At 41.3% G+C, this 19177-nt stretch overlaps 1 long non-coding RNA gene across 2 annotated transcripts; it reads right to left on the reverse strand.

The window, feature by feature from the left end:
• Positions 1-352: 352 nt before the first annotated feature.
• LOC106097540 (proteoglycan 4) lies at positions 353-18915 on the reverse strand. Of its 2 annotated transcripts, XR_003217540.1 has the most exons (6): positions 18235-18915; positions 18031-18150; positions 17839-17946; positions 13049-13150; positions 12692-12793; positions 353-413 (listed from the first exon to the last, which is right to left on the reverse strand). It is a non-coding gene; the product is annotated as a proteoglycan 4 (long non-coding RNA). The 2 variants fall into 2 exon arrangements; XR_002060013.2 differs by lacking the exons at positions 353-413; positions 13049-13150 and adding an exon at positions 6751-6769 and having other exon boundaries at positions 18235-18891.
• Positions 18916-19177: the final 262 nt, after the last annotated feature.

Here is a 19177-nt window from a genome sequence, read left to right on the forward strand (position 1 = left end):
TCGCTCTGCAATGTTGATGTGGAGATTTCCACTATACAGATACGCCATTAGTATATGGTACAGTACTGGAATGCTTGCTTTATCAAACTATGTGTGAAAAAAGTGTAATTTTTAGCTCTTAGTAACAAACAACAGAGATGACTGTTTGGATTTTTGTTCATACTATTTTAGTTTATTCTGATTTTGGGCTTTAGGAATGTGAGACAGAGATGTTAAGAAGTTTTTGCAACCTGCTGTGAACATATGAATGTGTTTAAATAAAGATCTGGCAGAAGCGAGAGAGGAAACACACTACCTGTCATCCATCTCATGATTTATCTGTTTTTTTCAGAACCAGACATAATCTATCAGCCGCCCTCTTGCTTGGGGTGTGTTACATAAGAATCCCGGTAGTTGCCTTTGTTTCAAAGTAACTGAGGATAAAAGAGAAAAACATGAAGGAGATTTTACTGGCCTTTTTTTTTTTTATAGCAGATAACCTTAAAAATATTCTGCACCAGAAAAAAAAATGAAGAAAACCATGAATAAACATATGAACATTACCTGATGCTGCTCAAGTGAAGTTACAGCGGTTTGATTAGAGACACAGCTAAGGGTTTTGCAATTTGGCAAAAAGTTTACAATTCTTTGGTATTGAACAGCAGAAATTAGGCTTTCTTGTCGGAGGTTATTTAAAAAAAAAAAAGCGTTCAACAGCACTGTACACAACAGTAGACTGCTGCATAAACAGCAAGTGTCATGGTCCCCGTGTTCTCCCCGGCTAACTCAGGTTGGCTGCATATGTTTCTTGTTTATCTTTCTCTCACGCTTGCCTTGTCTCGCCAGGGCGGAGCTCATTGCGGGCTCTCCGCCCCTGGCTCTCGCACCTGTGAATAATTACACACCTGTGGCTCATCGCTTAACCAGCATCCTTAAGGCAGTGGCTGGAAACATCTCGTCGCTGGACTATTGAGTAACCTCGGCAGTAAGCACTGGAGTACTAGTTTCTAGTTGTCTTTTCGCGTTGTTGCTTTGTGAGATCAATCGCTTGTTTTCTGTGAACAGGAATACCTTTTCCCTTGGAGCCCTGGGTGTTCTAAGTTGCTGGTGTGCTGTGTTTTTGGATTCCCTAGTGTGTGAAGAGCTCCGTTTCCGGATTTCCCTGTGCCCAGGATCCCCCTTGCCCTCTCACTTGTATATAGTCGCACCTGGTATTGTGTACCAATAAAACGAACTGTATTTTAGCTGCCTCGTCTGCGCTTGAGTCCATCCCACTTTGTGACAGAAAGCAATTAATGCAGAAAACAGAAATTTGGTTTCTGACTACACTAAGAGAGAGAAAGAGCTGTGCATGAAACTTTGATTTTATCGTGGTGGAATAAAACAGCCAAAGTAAGAGTGAATTTATGACGATGGTTTCCAAACGTAAAGAGTAGTTTTGATGGTTTGTCTTTAGATGCTTTTGCGGAATCTGTTTACCTGCTTTTTAATAGTTTGCTGTTTTTTAAGTCTGTAACCCTTAATCCAAATCCTTAACCTGACAATAACCAACAGCAGCAATACCATCCAGTAACAATAAAAAAAAAAAAAAAACACCAATCCTGACACATACACACCGTCCAATCAGCTTGTCTCTCACCGTCTGCACCTGTGCTTTGCTCCCACCTGTCTCTTGTTTGTAGGTAGCTCCCAGGGTATATACTGTCCTCTTTTCCTGTACCTGCTTTGGATTTCTGTTTGATGGTGTTAGGTCTAATTGTTGAATGTTGCCATTGTGTTTCTTAAATTTGTACAGTCTTATTTCAAGCAGTATTATCAAAGCCATTCCTTTGATCCTGAACACCTCTAACCACTTTGTGTTGGGGGAGGATTTATTGTAGATACATCCTATCTGAAAGATCTGTTTCTTGTGTTGTAAGCTTCCTGCTTTTATGACCCTTTTGGTCATCAGGAGGTCACACAAACACACCCCCAAAACACACACACACACACAAACAAACACACACACACACACACACACACACATGCATACAGTGCCTTGTCTTTGTAACCAAGGGGGGTTATGAGGGGAGGTACTATTGTTTTGTGTGAACTGTGTTCTCAATAAAAGGCAGCGAGAGGAGGCCATCGTCGGGGTTCATTTTCGTGGTGGACACAGACGAGGCCTCCCTTGCGCAAGTAATCAATCGATCGACTGTCTTGTTTTCTTTCATGATGAATAAGTCTCTAGAACTAGCGGGGCTTGTGGTAAAAACAGACCCAACATTTATTTGGTCCTTCGAGCCGGATCCTAACACATAGCATCCACCGAGGAGAGGGAGAGGACGCCACCGCAGTCTGCTAGCAGCCAGCGTCTGGGACGCTTGACGGAAGCCCTGGTACTTACTTTGTCACCAGGCCGGAGGGTTTGCGCCTGAACTCCCCTCGAAACGAACGAAAACAACACAAACAGTGAGTACAGAAGGCCTTAGAGAGCGGCTACGTGCCCGTGCGTTAAAGCAGGTACGTGAGTGCGCAAGCTGTGCGTATAGACGCAAGCTACCTGGCTTCTCCGCCAGTGTTTTTCTTTTTGTTTTAATCTTTTTGATTTATTTAAGGAGGGTTAAGCCGGTTTCTCCACCGAAGGATGTTTAAAGAGGTTACTCCACCGAATAGAAGGAGGGTAAGGACGGTTTCTCCACCGAAAGGAGGATAGAGCTCTATAAATATAAAAAAAGGTTCTCCGCAGTTAAGGGCGTTGAGTGTATGGTTTCTCCACCAATGGTAAGGAGGAAAGAGCTCGCCGCGGTAAGGGAGGTTATAGGCCTAAAAAGAGTGTGAATGAGCGTATGTGTGTGTGAGTGCCAGTAAAGTGAACGCAGCAACACAGAAGGAAACCTACGCGGTGTTAACAGCATTCTGTGACCTGTTGTGTACATGTAGCCTGGGTTTTGAGGTAAGGTGTTGCCTGCCGCAAACTTGAAAGAATTGTTATAATTGAGAATAAACTGAGTAAGTCTGCCTTGAAAGAGGATGAAATACACTGCAAAGTTTTTATTGGGCAGCACGTGGTGTGTGGTTTGTTGAAGAATGAAGTGAAATTGTGCTCTAAGCAGAAGTGAGTGTGAGCGTGTCTGACATCACGGTGTGTGTGTGAAAAGGTATCCAGCTGGGGCAGACGTGATTCTGCAGGTCATCTGCCCAGTGGACAAAAAGAGATAAAATAGTTGTGTTGGTGAATGATAGTATGAAGAGTGTTTGGTGTTTCTCTGCCTGAAACAGCTGTAATGCTACTTTCTGTTTTTGAGAGAGAGAGAGAGATGTGTGTGTTGTTTTAAGCAGTGATGAGATTAATGAAAATGTGATGAGAGAGGAACACAAAAAACATACAGAAAAAGCATTAACTATACTAACCCTACATGCATACACAATAAATGATACTCATGAAGACCAGGCAGCATCTTAAGCATGAGATTCTGTTTGTCATCTTGTCCAAGTCACTAGTAAGATGAAAGTGATACATAGACTAGTGGACTGAATATTATAGGAGGACAGATGACTGCATCATAGAGGAAACAGAATGCTGATGAGGGGTCTTAAATGAGTGAGCTGATTGTGAGTTTCTGGTGTGTGAAGAAGTTTTACCATGGCACATATTTGGATACATGAGAAGAAACTTATTATGTGATGAGACAACAGGGTTGTGCTGTATGTTGTGTGTGGCTGATTGGATGAGCGTTTGAGATTGATCTAGCTGTTGATTTGTCTTTTGTTAATAAGTTGAGCCTGCCAATTGGGTTGTTACAATTTATCCCCCTGGCATGAAAAACACGTGTCATGACTTAAACAAGGCCTTTCTTTCCTTTGCTTTCCTTTATTTTCTTTCCTTTCTTTTATTTTGTTACTTTCATGGTGCACTGAAAGTTTCGTTTGATGATCTCTGTTTGAGCAGATCTGCACGATTAGAACAGAAGCGCTATACGACTCGTTGCCGAGAAAACTGTTGCAAAGTGAGTTTCTCCAAAATTAAAATGGGCTCAGGAGAAAGCCACGTATTTGGGACAATCAGAAAACAAGTCCCTGCCAAAAAGGATTCAGCGAGGTAATCCAGTCTAAATGTTTTTTTTCTTTTGAAATGACGTCATTTTGCTGTGGGTGGAAATGAAAATGCAACGATAGTTTCCACTACCAGCAAAGAAAGAATGGATGACTGCGTGAATGAGTGAGAATTTTAAAATAAATGGGGAACTAACTGACTGACAAAAGCTGACGAGACTGACTGACTTAACACCATTGTGCGAAGTTAACCCCCACCTGACAAAGGTATGGATGCATCTCTGTGTGTGTTTTCTGTTGCAGGAGCAGAAGGAGACCACAGGAGGAAACTTGGGTCACATAACTATGTGAATTCTGTAAATTTAACCTTTTTTAGTTTAAATTTTCCTGTGTCTGTGAATTCACCATGGGTGTGTTATTAACTACCTTGTGTTGCTCACAGAGATTACTGTGAGAAAGAGTGTATACACCTGCACAGCGGTAACATTTACATTTCTTTTTAAAGCAGATGGTTAATCATGTGATTTGATCATGTGATTTATAACAGGACACAACTTAATGATGTTTTTCTACCACAGGATTACTGAGATTTTGTGTGAAGAAAACTGTGGTTACAGGCTGTGTGTTGATGATGAAATTACACTGTGTTGTGGAGAAAATATGAATGTTACAAGGGAGAAGTGAATACAGTGTGACACTGTTTGAAACCAGTGTTACTTCTTTTTACAGCAGAGTGTTAACTTTATGACCTTTGACAGCATCTCTGGAATCTGGATGGCTGATGCCTGACCACCAGGTTGAACCGTGTGTTTGGCTAATGTTTGTTTTTCTTTAAGAGTGCTTGTAAAGGATTCAGCACTAACAGACAAGTGACAATTGAACAAATGTGCAGTGGTTACAAAATAGTTGAATATGGGGCTCATTAGCTGGCCACTATTGAGCTCACAGTGATAAAACGAGTGGAGTGACATTGCTTAAGGAAAGTCACCGATTAAATTGTGGAATAAATTGGGATGATTCATGATTTGGGACAAATTATGATAATAATAGTGATTTAATGATTGGAGAAAACCTGCACATGATATTTGTCTTTTATGCTGAATACTTTATTACTCTTATGATCTATAGTTGGTTGAAAATGTGAAGTTTGATTTATAGACTTTGTCTTCTAGGATACAGGCTCCAGGTGGAGCTGAGAGTTAGACAAGCTAAACATTTAATTGCTGACTGATGTTTTTACACAGGGTTACAGGTTGGAGTATGGCTGCTCCAAGAGACAAACCCTGGAGATTGTTTTAGGGAGACTGTACAACATTCTTGTACATGTCTCATTGGGGAGTTGACACATGGCGGAAGCCATGTGGCGAGAGGAGTGTCATTTTAATTTGCAGATGTCGTGAGATGCCATGACGAGAAGGAGTGACTGAGAGGATCGTCCATAAGACGGAAGCTGAGGCCTGGAGAGAGTCTTCAGGTGGATCGGAGATCACCTTCAGCACAGAGAGCTGTGCTACTGGGCTTCCAGGAGATCGTCATGAGGAGACTCTGCAGAGCAAAATCTTAAATAAGATAAAAGAGTTTCGATGTTGACATTGAGGAAGACAACTAAGGTGTACGACGTGCTCTGCCTTTAAAATCTTCAGCAACGTTGGAACATGAGAACCCGAGGGAGCGTGCCAAGCTCCAAAAAGTGACTACGCAAAGGAGGTCCAGCGATGGACTTGTGGTTCTGTGAACAGCACAAATGCTAGGTGACTGTGAACTAACTAACAGCACTTTTTCCACAAGTGAAGCCAGTAACTTACTATCCTAAAAGATTAGCTCTAGTTGTTTATGCTTTACCTCCATGCGTGAGATCAGTATGTGCAGCAGCTTAAGCTGTACAATGTTTCAGGGAATAGTTCATTTCACCCTTTTGATACTGTTAGGTCCACACGAGGTAGATGTCTATTACTGCAGACTAAAATTACATTTCTGTCACCTACAAGACAATTGTCTTTAATGTTACTGTTACTCTCATAACCACATATTATCATAAAGTGATGCGCAATTTTGAATCCATCAAACCTTTTTGCCAACGAAAAAAGAGGGCACTTCTCATGAGTGTAGAGAGCACGTAGAGAAGGAGTGTAAGCCGAGGGACTTAATGGATGTGCCACTTGGTGAGGGAAAGGTTTGGTTTGTTGATGGGTTGAGTTTTACAACAGCAGAGGGACAGACTAAAACAGGTTTTACTGTAGTAGATAGTGAGAAAGTTATCTGTGCAGGACAACTAGCATGTTTCATATTTGCTTGAGCAGCAGAGATGCTAGCTTTAATGGAAGCGTGTAAAGCTGCAGAGAAATAAGATGTGACAATATACGCTGATAGCCAGTATGCATTTGCTACATTACATTTCTTTGTGGTGCAGTGGGTGAGATGAGGTGTGACAGCCTCTACAGGGAAACCTGTAGAACACGCCAAACTCTTGCAAAATCTGCTGGAGGCAGAGTTATTACCCAGTAGAATTGCCATTTGCAAATGTGTAGCAAAGAGGTGAGGGAAAGATCCAGTTGCATTAGAGAATGCATTTGCAGATAAGATCACGAAAGAGGCAACTTTAGGAGAACATGGTGTTAATGTTTTAGCAGTGCAACACCAGCAGACGTTGGCTATTATGCGAGGTGCACTGGTAGACATGTATAGTCACTCACCTACTGCAGGAAAACAGTTGTGATTTACGGAAGGAGCGAGCTTGCAGGATGGTGTTTATTATCTGTGTGATAAACCAATACTGCCTTAGAATTTGTATAAGACTGCTGCTATTTTGCGCCATGGGCTTTGCCATGTCGCAACAGGAGGGAGATAATGAGTAGTTTATACTTTAAGATTATACTTTAAGATTAAATACCCTTTAAAAAAAGGGGTCATGCAGGTCATGTATGATATGTTGCAAGCATAATTCTCGGGGTAATTTGAGACCTAGGAGAGGGAAATTCCCCAGACCCAGTCACCCATTTCAAGTTATTCACATGGACTTTATAGAGCTGTCCAACTGTAATAACTATGAGTATTGTGAAGTGATAATGGTCCACACTTTGTAAATTAAGTGATTAGATTAATGGCACAACATCTAGGGATAACACTAAAAATATAATTTGTTCATATCACCCACAAAGTGCAGGGTTAGTAGAGAGAACTAATGGAACAGTAATGTTAAGACTTAGGGAGACACGCAGGACATGGTTAGACTGTATAGAATTAGTTAAGATGTATATGAATGTACATGAGGATTACTCCAACAGAGAATGGTCTGACTCTTTGAGATTATATATGTTAGAGCATTTAGAGTTCTAGTCTTCTGTAGTGATGATAGAAAAGCAGAAGAGAGAGCATATTAGCAGATTAGATGCTTAAAATGTTTAAAAATAAAGAAGTCTTGAGAACAAATGATCTGCCAGATGATTCTGTTTCTCTGCAGGAGCAGAGTCTGAGGTCTGGAGATTGGATGTTGACAAGGCCATGGAGAGGAAGTGCTGGTCCAGTCCACGGTGGAAAGGTTCCTATCGGATGCTGCTGACGACGACCACAGCAGTGAAGATTGCTGGAAGAAACACTTGGATACATCAAGCGCACTGCAAGAAGGTGACACACATCCAGGCCAGCTCGGGGTAAGTGGCAGGAAAACCGGGTACAAAGGGGGGGGGGAAAGCCTCCAGGGCCCCTCGTCTCAATCCGGTGAAGAAACCAACTGAGCCACAGGTACTCATCAGAATGGCTGGGAATGTGCTGTGCGCCTTCTTGTGCCTGTGGACCCAGAGTGGGATGACAGGAAGAGCACTGGAACAGAGCAAACTACACCCAGTACCCGCATTGGGTTTTCAATAACTACTGGTGGCAGTTTGTGAACACAACCACTCACATAAAGAACGAGACCAATGGTTATGCTTGTGATGACACTGGTTACACATTCTTCTGGACTGTGGCCATATAGCATCACTGAGAGCGAGACAATTTGTTTGCCTTAGCAACACATCCAGCAGTACTTGGAACACTGCCAACTTTTCAACTTCTGAACTTGAATGGACGGTTGATTCACCAGTAGCTGGGACGGTTAACTGCTCTGGTACGACAGACCTGCTAGTCCGACTCCAAGTATCTGACTTGCTGCAGGACATTGAAAAGCTAAATGAACTGCACACAGGCCAGTTGCCTATGTTTATGAAGGGCAATGGATTAGTCCAAGTTGGAGATTTACCATGGAATTTGTACAACATCACCTATTCTTTTGTCCTCTGCAAGAAGGATGTAAATAGAGAAGCCTTTTGTCTACATTTACATCATGAACACTTATCTAAGCTGGTTGGGGTTGTGAGCCAAGAAGATCAAAACACCTTGATCCAATTTCCTTTACAAAGCTTTTCCTGTGGGGACAACAGGACAGGAGAAATGTTGTAAATGCGGATAATTCACCAGTTGACTCTAACCCCCACAGGATGCCTACAGTGAGAAGATTTGGGGGGTTGATAGGAGTCATAAAGAAGGGTGTTGACCAGGCTACGGCTTTGAAGTTAGCTGAGAGCCACATGGACCAAACAATAAAGTCAACTGATGTGTTTGAATGTCTATGTCTGTATACAGTTGGATTGTAGTGACATATGATTTTTGAGAATGTTGATTCTTCTTGTTTGACTGTGACATTCAGTGTTTACTTGCAGGAATACATAATGAATCGCACAACAGGAGTAGATGCACCACAAGGCTGGATAGCTTGGTTAATGTCTGGTCCTTGGTGGCATCTTCTTTTGAAAATATTAATTCCTGTTTTTGGACTGTTGACACTGATTTGCTTACGTGTAGGATGTAGTTTACTGTGTATGAGATCAATGAGAAGCAGGTTAACTGCTTACATGTACTAACTGTGAACGTTTGCATCGATAGAAGGTGAATGAAGAGGAGTTGTGTATGAATGAAATCTACACTGACTCTGTCCAAACAAAGGGTGCATAAGTTGAAATTTAAGTATATACAATGACAAAAAGGGGGGAAATATTAGGTCTAATTGTTGAATGTTGCCATTGTGTTTCTTAAATTTGTACAGTCTTATTTCAAGCAGTATTATCACAGTCATTCCTTTGATGCTGAACACCTCTAACCACTTTGTGTTGGGGGAGGTTTTATTGTAGATACATCCTATCTGAAAGATCTGTTTCTTGTGTTGTAAGCTTCCTGCTTTTATGACCCTTTTGGTCATCAGGAGGTCACACAAACGCACCCCCAAAACACACACACACACACACACACACACACACACACACACACACATATGCATACAGTGCCTTGTCTTTGTAACCAAGGGGGGTTATGAGGGGGGGTACTATTGTTTTGTGTGAACTGTGTTCTCAATAAAAGGCAGCGAGAGGAGGCCATCGTCGGGGTTCATTTTCGTGGTGGACACTGACGAGGCCTCCCTTGCGCAAGTAATCAATCGATCGACTGTCTTGTTTTCTTTCATGATGAATAAGTCTCTAGAACTAGCGGGGCTTGTGGTAAAAACAGACCCAACAGATGGCCTTTGTGTTTCCTCATTTTTCAGTTTTACATTTGGACCAATAAACGCTCCTTTTTGTCAATTCCTTCCTGCCTCTGTATCTTCCACCTGGGTCGTCTCTAAATGTATTTATTTGTCTTCACTTCCATTATTTTATAGTGTGTGTTGGATTTTCACAGCACATTGTGATCTTTGTCTATGAAAAGTACTGAAATAGATAAATGCATCTCTATAGTTTGCAGCTGTGTGCTGGGGAAGTGGGGTGAAGACAGCTGTTGCCAACAGGCTGAACAAACTGATTAGAAAGGCTGGTTCTGTCCTGGGTGTCAGACTTGAGAACCTGGAGGAGGTGTCTGAGAGGAGAATGCTAAAAAAGCTTCTTTCTATCATGGACAACCCCTCCCACCCCATGCACGCCCCCATGATGGACCATTGGAGCAAACGCAGCAAAAGACTCATTGCCCCGAAATGCAGAACTGACCGCCACAGGAAATCCTTTGTAGCGGTGGCAATAAGACTGTTTAACTCTTCCTCACTCTGTAGGTGATTCTCCTGAGACTATTACCTATGTTATTCTGTTCCCTCCCAGACCGTGCAATATTACCCAAGAGTACTTATTGAATATTTATTTTCATCCCCCCATCATATGCTGCTACTCCCTTTATTCTATTGCACAATACTTTGTCACTTTCTAGAACCGCCTGCACTGATAGTTAAGTTATTTATTCACCAGGATATAGTTATGTATATTACTTTGTTAGAGTTATCCGATACTATGTCTTGCACTATCCTTCTGTATATTACTGTACACTATTCTTATTGCATATATTGTATGTCTTATATCTATTTCATCTGTTCCTCTGTCTCTCCTGCTGCTTTGAGCATGTACATGACAAAAGAATTTCCCTCGGGATAAATAAAGTTGTTCTTATTCTTATTCTTATAGGTCTGCTTGCCTTTAAATGCATAGAAAACCTCCCTGTAGTTGTCAGCTTCTACCACAGATCTGATTATAAAACAACATTTATTTTTTTCTTTTGATACAGGTAGGCTAACAGTTTACCCTGGTTCCAGTGGTTATTTTAATGAAGAATATATATTTCCCTTCTATACAAAGATTACTGTTAAATATACTATATGAGAAAATCAGACCATTTCATAACTGATTTAAGTCATACAGAATAGATATCAGAGCCTTAAACAGACTGACTTCTGCAAAATGTTGTGCAATTAGTCGACTAATCAGATCATCATCCATTGGACGTAAAACGTACAGCTTATTGCACCAGCAGCATCTGCTCTTATATAACTATCATTATCTTACAGCTTTAAGTGATTAAGGTCTGTGCAACTAAAAATAAAGACAAGATGATGGTTTATTACATTTTAATGAAACTTGCAGATTGTGTTGGTGAAGTCTAATAAACTCCTTGCTATCTAAAATCTAACAGGTCATCGGAGTAGATTCTCGAGCATCTCACACTTCTGATAATCAGCTGTCTGCTTGACGTTTATTCAGCTGTGTAAAAACTTTAATCTCGGCCAAACCGATTTACTCAGGACAGTGGGAACTGAAAAAAGTTAAACAATAACACTTTTAAGTTATCTAAGTGACTTATATATCATGTTTAACCTGAGTAGCAAAAGACCGCGGTGGATTTGAAAACGATTTGCCGGGAGTCCGGTGTTCTCACCGGCTCTAGTGAGCCTTGAACCCCGGCTCGCTATCGAGCTGGTGGGTAACAGACGTCTCCGAAAACGTCGGAGCGCTTTTACAAATATGTGATGTCCTGATAAACTGAGCAGATATTTGAGGTTTACACAGCTACATTCTCACCTGAGAATATGTTAAACGTTTATTTTGTGACCCAGAAAGAATAATAAGAGTAATATTAAAACTAACTAGCTGCCGCCATTGTTGAAAACTGAGCTGGGCCGGCTATGAACAGAGCTTCTTCTTCTTCGGGGTTTAACGGCAGCTGGCATCCTTGTACATGCAGTGCTGCCATCTTCTGTTTCAGTCTGTTATTACACTCTTAAATCCTACTACTTATTCCTGCGTCTTTTGCGATCTTACAAAGCTTCAAACGACGCGTCGACTATTAAATTAGTCGTTGACGATTTTGATAGTCGACGTAATCGTGACTAGTCGACTAATCGTGGCAGCCCTATATTCCACTGTGGACTAAGTGGACAATTGTAGGCACCTGTGAGGTGGGGGCGTTCCCCGAGGTGGCCTATCAGCCGCCAAACTGACTTAAGGGGGATAGCGAGCGCAGAGACGAGAGGAGAGACACACGTAAAGTGAGCAGAAGGAGACAAAATGTGTGCAAGCTAGCATACGTAAAGAAGGACCTACGGCCTGACTGTGGGGCGCCACAAGACTTTCGGTGATCCACCAGCGGAACCCGGCGATCCAGTCCCGACGGCCAGAATAGCGACCGTGGGAGACGACGCATCAGGAGGAGATAGAAGCCTCCTCCCTGGTCTTCTGCTGGCGAGATTTCCATCCCTGAAGAGGAATTCCTTTCCTCTCTCTTTCAGCTAAGGAACATTTGCCCACGTGTGGCTGGACTGTGGGAATATAGGACTGTGGGGGGGGAGTTCTTAGCATATTCGTTTAGCTTTGTTTTTTTTAGTGTATAGTTATTTCTGCCGGCAGGGTTTTTAGCAGGTTGCGAACACTATTTTTATTGTATAGGGGGGATTTTAGTTTGTATTTGTGATTCTGGCTGTCTCTTTTCATGAAAATAAATGGTGTGTTCAAAGCCAGCTTAGTTTCTGTGCTCTGAGCGCTGACCCACTCACCCCCCTTCTGCTTGTATGTGTACGGACGTGGTGGTGAGATTTAGGTCTACCAGTTTAGCGGCTACATAAATACACACATATAATGTATGATTGGGTGTATCCACATGTACTCACGTGTATGTATAACTTGTACATGTCTTTCTTGTGTAAATGTAAATTTGTCTGTGTTATTGTGTAAATACTTACGTTACTGTGTATTTGACACACATGGAGAGATGCCAAACTGCCTTTCATTGTTCTTGTAACAGTGACAATAAAGAGCTATTCTATTCTATTCTATTCTATTCTATTCTAACAACAAACAAAAACTTATAAAGGAGCAAATCATAGTTCTCTGACCTCGTTGGTCCAGGTTCAGCACTGAAGGCGGGAGGTGGCTCTTTAGAGTAATCACTCCTCACAGACGGACAGCTGGATCCTGCAGACTGTGACCTCTGACCTCTGCAGACACAAACATGATTGAAGCAGCTGTGATCACACAGACTGCAGATAATGCAGCTGTTTCCTGTCAGTAACATCCTCTTAGATTAGAGTTCAGCTTTTTACAGGAAAACTGGACAAAACTGATTTTTGTTACAAATTCATTTTCATTTCCTCTCAGCTCACAAACACAGTCAGAAAATCAACCAGAATCAACACTGATTATAATGTCAGTGCAGAATTATTTCTGTAACTCAGTGAGTTCAGCTCTCTGATCTCGTTGGTCCAGGTTCAGCACTGAAGGCGGGAGGTGGCTCTTTAGAGTAATCACTCCTCACAGACAGACTGCTGGATCCTGCAGACTGTGACCTCTGACCTCTGCAGACACAAACATGTTTTATTCAATGATAAATTCTCTGATACAGTGATTGAAGCAGCTGTGATCACACAGACTGCAGGTAATGCAGCTGTTTCCTGTCAGTAACATCCTCTTAGATTAGAGTTCAGCTTTTTACAGGAAAACTGGACAAAACTGATTTTTGTTACAAATTCATTTTCATTTCCTCTCAGCTCACAAACACAGAAAATCAACCAGAATCAACACTGATTATAATGTCAGAGCAGAATTATTTCTGTTACTCATGTCTTAATGTTAGAGTGAACTTTTTTGGAATTAGAGAATAACTGACATGTTCGTTTTGATAGAAACCATTATGCCAGTTTAACCTGGTGAAGCTGGGCTCACACTGTGCAATTTTTTCAGTCACGTTATTCAGCTCCTGCTCAAACTCTACGATTGACTCGCAGGGGTTAGAAGTTCATAGGTCACGATGCAGGTCTCACACTATACGACCCGATGCTCTGATGCGACCTGAGTGCTCACACTGTGCGTCCATAACATGAAGGTTATAACTTTAAATCTGTCGCTCGCTCTCCCTCTCTGTCTTTCACTCAGACAGACACACCACCACCATCAACTTTGCTAAATTGCTAATGAAAAACATTGATCAGGCAGCTGTGATTGAGCAGCAGTGTAAATCCAACTATTTTCACGGTTGTTGTGGTCGTGATCATTTTGTGAGGCCACATCGAAAAGGCTCGGGTGAGCTTGCCATAGTTCTACAAGTGCCTCCATCGCTTGTGTCCAGATCACACTGCCGTGCTGCTCCATGTTTTGCAAAGTGTGAGTGGCTGCGGTGACACCATTTCAAACCGGTTTGAAATCCTCACGACCAAGCGATTGATGATCAGGAGCTGGTCGTGGGGTGTTAATTGCTTCTCGTTACCCCACGTACACTACACGATGCACGACGCATGATGAAGGCCAAAATCAGGCCGATCACCAAAACAGTCGCACGACTCAAAAATCGGCTCAAAATGGGCCAAAAATCGCACAGTGTGAGCCCGGCATAATGTACAACACTAAAGAATGATGCAGGTGGCTGTGCTGATGCCTGTTCAGAATTTCACCAACTGTTTGCTAAATGTTTTTTTTGTTGTCATTATTATTCTGCACACAAACAACAATTAATCGCATATCGTGCACAAGCTGACATTTTCCTCACGACACCAGCCATCAGTTTGACGGAGCCTCAGTTTACCTGCAGATATCCTGCTCACCTGTCAGCTGTTTAACACCTGCTGCTCATTCAGGAACACGCCCACGTTACCTGGTGATGTCACAGTCTATAACTGTGAGTGGACGTTAAACATTGGACTTTATTCAATCAGGTTCCCGGGTCAAGTAAAGGTCATTGCTTTATTTACAACTCAGCAAATCAGTTCAGATAAAGTTTCATAACTCTCTCTCTGTGAACACATTTCTTTATCACTAACATCATTTACTGACTGTTGATAAAACTATCCAAATGTAAAAGATGGTGCAGTGAAACCTCACCTGAGCTTTAGCTCTCAGTGGTTAAACGCTGGACTTAATTCACTCAGGTTTTGGAAATAATTTTTTGATAGGGTCCATCTCTATATGCATTCTCGAATATATATACATATATATATATATAATCTCGTCATTCCCAGTCGATAACAGAAAAAATTTTTTCAAAAAATTCTTTCCAAATTACATTGTTCACTGATCTACGGGGTCATGATACAAGATATGTTAAAGCAAGATGGGAAACAGAGAGCAATCTATCCCTAACAGGAGAGGAATGGGATGGGCAGCAGTGGTCAGTAACAAGCTCCCCCTCGTGGAGGGAATTCAGTTGGAAGAATGTAATTTGTCATTTTATTACTGCTCAAAAATCCAATTATTCTCAGAATACAACATGCTGGAGGCAGTGTGGACATGCAGCAGCAAATCATTTCCACATTTTTGGGAATGCGGTTCCATTTTGGAAGGAAATACATAAGGTCATGGAAACAATCTTCTAAAAGAAAATACAATTTCTTTTTGCATTATTGTACCTAGGCAACCTAAAGAGTCTTAATCTATGCAAACCGGATAAATATTTGTTCAGTGTGCTGTCGGTAACTTCCAAAAAGGCCACAACTCGCCTTTGGCTTAAAGAGGAAACTCCTACTATAGATGAATGGATTGATGTGATATATACTATTTTTGTTATGGAAAGAATAACTTTTAGGCTAAAGTGGCAGACGGACTCATTTGAAGAATATTGGATGAAATGGTTTAAAATATGTACAAAATGGGAGGCCTGATTTTGTATAACATCATTGTATTTCTTGGTTTGTTTGTTTGTTTTTGTGTTTTGTTTAGTTTTGGTCCGTCTGTCTCTTTTGTTGTTGTTGTTGTTGTTTTGCTTTGCTTTCCCCCCCACGGTGATTAAGTTGAATTTGTTGTACATGCTGTATAAATAAGAAAACTAATAAAACATAAATTTAAAAAAAATTCACTCAGGTTTTGTCTGTCGGGTCACGTTTACTTCGCTGTTTTATTTACAACTGAGAACAAATCGGTTTGGCTGAGGTTAAAGTTACGTTTCATAACTGCAGAGTTTTACAGACGTTTAATGGTTCACTGGCACATGTGTTAGACTGAACTATTCGCTTTTCTTTATCTGGTGTGTTTTGGATTTAACAGTGAATTTTGAGATTAAACTGACTTTTAAAATGTTTTATACAAAGAGGAAAGAGAAGGCGCATTTCCACCGAGAGGAGCAGAGTTTGCAACAGCATGTTCATCATGAAGACTGCAACCTGGACAGAAATATTACATCATCTGTTTTTTAATAGTTATTTAACTGTATTCTAAGCACCAGCTATGTTAGAATTTTTAGAGTTTACTTAACTAAAAATAAATGAGGTTAACATATAATTTGTGATTTTCTCTCTCTCTTTTTATTCATTTAATTTTTTTTTTTTTTTTTCGGTCATGTTATGTTTAACTGTCAAAGGTTTGTTACAAACTATGAAACACATCGTGCAGACTTCTGGATGTTAGAAGAAAACTAATACTGCTCATGAATGAGACTAAAGGCAGGAAAGTGTCCTTTAAAACTAAACATGTTAGTAGGACCTCCCTATTTATATGATATAGCATGTGTATTTCAGTAATAGCCTACTGATTTCAGTGCAGTGGTGAACAGTCACACAGCTCATGTGGGCGTTATCTGTGATACTCCTTAACTATAATTTATCCAAGTTAACGTCAGATAACCATTCAGACAGTTCTTTTGCGATGAAAAACATAAACAGCTGTGCCAGCTGTTTACATTACAGCTGATTATGCAGTAACCATGGTAACCACGGACTCTGAGCAGCTGGATCTACGCAGATCAGACAACAATTTTACATATATGATCTTAAAACAGGACACAGCCACTATACGTGCTGGCCTCATGATTAATATTCACAATAAAAATATTAGCCGAACATCATGAAGTCTGTATGTGTTTCATAGTGTCGAACAACCTTTGTACAGTTAAGCCAGCAGTTACTACATGACGGAAACACCAACGTTATCTCTCTTCTGCGTTTATACGCAGGTCACGCAGAACCCAAAGATCAGCTGTTAATCGAATTTATTTGCTCTCTCTCCTCCTTAAACATGTTTTTAATGTTAGTTATAATTCAGAGTTGGCGACTGAAACACGTAGGACACATACGAACATCAGGAAATAAAACCCCGATAAATATAACCTCAGTAAAAGAAGTCAGTGTCAGCGGGGGTTATTACAGCTGTGTACCGGGGCCTGCGCTTTGTCGCCGGTAACAACAGCTGGATTGCTTGCGAGGCGAGCGGGTCTATCCCACGCTTTGCCGTGAGACTGGGCAGACATCTCCGAAATCATCGAAGCACTTTTTTAGCAAAGAGGCTGTATCTTGACAAACCGACCACACATATGAAGATTAAACTATATTCTTGGCTAAAAAATATTAAAACTGTATTTTGTGTATTTGTGTCATAAATATTTTTTTAATTAATCATTGCCACATTTAATTATTTATTGCCATATTTAATTAATTATTTAATTAATTCATTATGTCAGTCCTGGAGTTCCAGTCTGCCCCTCCCACACTTGTTAAGTAAGGGAGCTACCATCCCAGCATCCCAGAGAGAACTCTCTAACGACGAGTCTGTGTTTTGGGTCCAGTCTCCTTCCCTCTTCCAACATGAAATGTACATTTTAAACATGTTCAGCTACTTTCCAACTTGGAAACAACTTCTTCTGTCTGAACTTCAGCTTTCAACAGTTCTGCACTTTGGCTTTCAGGTGAATGATTCAGTGTATTTCAGCTCAGTCAGCTTTTTCTTTCCACTTAAGATTAAGAAATGATTACATTTCAGCTCCAAACATTTTCTTCTCTAGTTCATTAATAATCCACACAGCATATTGTTCTGCAGATTATTAGTCAATAAATTATCAGTCACTGTTGCACAGAGAGAAACAACATAGCTGGTTTGGTGATTTTAAGATATAAGCTGAGGCTGTACATGGTGTTGGTCTTTAACAAAAGAGAAACTGTTAGAAATTTACCCCATTGTCTTTAGATCTTTGACTGATCCAGAGATGGAGTTTGGAGAAACAACATCATCAGTTCATTTAAATCAGACATGAAACTGACATCAATTCATGTTACTAACAGCTCACCTCTCTGCAGCAGACACAGGCTGGACTTTAAACTCAATGGGGGGACTTCTAGACCTGTCACACTTTCTGGGTTCAGGTTCATGTTTGCGTTTAGTTCCTCGTTGGTTCCTGTGAATAATGATGGAGCAGTGATGTGAGTGCTGAGCTGTGACATGGAGAAGAGTCATGGACAGTTAGAGATGGTCATCTCACCTCTCTGCAGCAGACACAGGCTGGACTTTAAAATTAATGGGACGATGTGCTGACCAGTCACTCTTCAAGGACACAAAGCTGGGTTCAGGTTCATGTTTGCGTTTAGTTCCTCGTTTCTTCCTGTGAACAGTGATGGAGCAGTGATGTGAGTGCTGAGCTGTGACATGGAGAAGAGTCATGGACAGTTAGAGATGGTCATCTCACCTCTGAGCTTTGGTCTGGCTCTCATGTTCCCCACACAGAGTGCTTTTAGAGGGAGGGACTCCCTCCTCTCTGTCCTCACACTGATCCATGCTGCTCAATTCAGCTCACACACACTTTCTACCTTCACCTGCAGAGGAAACACAAATCATTCATGTGCACATCAACTGAGAGCTGCAGAGGTCGTGTCTGATGTGTTGGACTAACATCCATCTGAGACACAGCTTTCATGAGTAAGCTGCAGTTTAGCAGAGGCACTAAAACAGCAGTGATTGTGTCTAAGCAGACAAACATAAATGCAGTGAAGCTGCTGTTTGTCTGAGTGTAAGTGGACTGTAAAGATAGTGTTTAAACTCAAAGGCTGCACAGGTTCAAACATGCACCACAGACACAGATAACATATTCAGATAACTTCATTAATTATATTTAACAAACTGAATTATAAGTAACCTGCAGCCTGAGACACAATAAAAGACGAGTGTGGCTCTGCCTATCAGCTGTAACAGTGTCCTACATGAAATCAAACTAACACACTGAGCTGGACGTACCAGGAGCTGAAAAGAGGAAATGTACAAACTAACCATTGCTGTGGAAAAGGACCCACAACCACTGGTTTATCCTCAGTCCCACAAACACAAGCCAAACATTGATTTACACTGCATGAGTCAAAGTCGCTGTTATGGAGATGCTGAATAATCGTAGCACAAACACTCCATAAATCTGTGCGCTGCTCTCTGTGCTGAAACAACTACAAATACTTCAGCAGCAGCCGCAGACACACGGGCGACAAATGGTAAATGGCCTGTATTTATATAGCGCTTTAATAGTCCCTAAGGACCCCAAAGCGCTTTACATATCCAGACATCCACCCATTCACACACACACATTCACACACTGGTGATGGCAAGCTACGTTGTAGCCACAGCCACCCTGGGGCGCACTGACA

Source organism: Oreochromis niloticus, unplaced genomic scaffold, assembly GCF_001858045.2.
Source record: "Oreochromis niloticus isolate F11D_XX unplaced genomic scaffold, O_niloticus_UMD_NMBU tig00001593_pilon, whole genome shotgun sequence".
Taxonomy (NCBI): Eukaryota; Metazoa; Chordata; class Actinopteri; order Cichliformes; family Cichlidae; genus Oreochromis; species Oreochromis niloticus.